Source organism: Pinus tabuliformis, chromosome 4_2 (genome assembly GCF_031772625.1).
Source record: "Pinus tabuliformis cultivar Carrire ecotype Pingquan chromosome 4_2, CPIR1, whole genome shotgun sequence".
NCBI classification, from domain to species: domain Eukaryota; kingdom Viridiplantae; phylum Streptophyta; class Pinopsida; order Pinales; family Pinaceae; genus Pinus; species Pinus tabuliformis.
Window position 1 is genome coordinate 584209842 of NC_142304.1, and position 1347 is coordinate 584211188.

Consider the following 1347-nt stretch of genomic DNA (forward strand, 5'->3'; position numbering starts at 1 on the left):
AGAAATTCTTCTGCTTTTAACCATGTCTTTCAATTTATTCAAAATGTTTCAAATTATGATTTTCAAGGGATTGATGAAGACATTTTATGTAGAATTTTACTCTCACATTTGCGGCAAAAGCCAGAAGCTAGTGTAGAACTCTTCCAGTTGCTTCAATCCACAGTTGGGACCAATTTGTTACAATTTTCATTTGTAAATTTGATGGCTATGATTATGAACAGGTATGTGAAGAAATTGAATATCTATGAAGGTTTGAAAATGAGCCTGTTAATGATTTTAATATTCGATTTCACTTAAATTGTTTAAGATTTAAAGTTGAAGATAAACCTACGGAAGAAGAATCATTAGATTGGTTTGAATATATTTGTTCTCTTCCACCTATTCTCAATCCATATGAAATTAATTCAAGGTTTGTTTCATCCTATTCTAATATAAATGAGAATTCCAATATGGATGTGCAAATAAATTGTGATGAAATGGTTTCATAAAGATTGGAAAATATTTCTAATCAAATGCAAGAAGACAACAATAACAATTTTGGAGAAAGAGCTGCTTTGCAATCTAAAAATTACTCTGCGGTCAATTCAGAAAATCAGATCGCAAATCAACAAGTACAAGCAGCAATCAAAGTAAATAATAACACGCAATCTGCTGTACAAATTTCTGAATTTTTCCATGATGAAAAAATGCTAAAATCAGAGCAGCAAAGCAGCCTTCTTCAAGAAAGCATGCGCATGCAAAGGAATGATCTGCAATCTAAAATTTACAATGAGCATACTGCACAAGAGTTCTCAAATATAGACACTTTTAAATACGTTGTTTCAGGTTCACATTTTTCCCTTTATCCTGATATTTTTAATGATGGTAATTTTTCTCCTCTTGGTATTAATGATATTTTAGAAAATACAGAGGCTGATCTAAATGAATGACCATTAAGTTTTTATCAAGATAGAGAAACAATTAACGATCATTCTTTTGCCATTAATGAACATGAAATTCTTGTTCCTCCTTATTTGGATATATTGGATGAGATTGAAGGGAATTTTAGAGAATCTTGTGAGGTCATTTATGATAATTACTCTGATATTGAGGATGTCGATTTCAATTTTTCTCAAGAAAATCCTCATGATAAAGTTCAAATAACATCTGAGAATGAGGAACGCTTCAATTTAGAAATTATCCCAGCTGATCCTCATTTTTGAACAACAAATTATCTTCATGATTTCATTATTTGAGAAAACTTTCCAATTTATGATTCGTATCGTGATCAAGCTTACATTCCTACTCATAATCATAATTTTTTTTCACAAGTTGGAATTAAAAATTACTCAAATTCCATAATTCTAG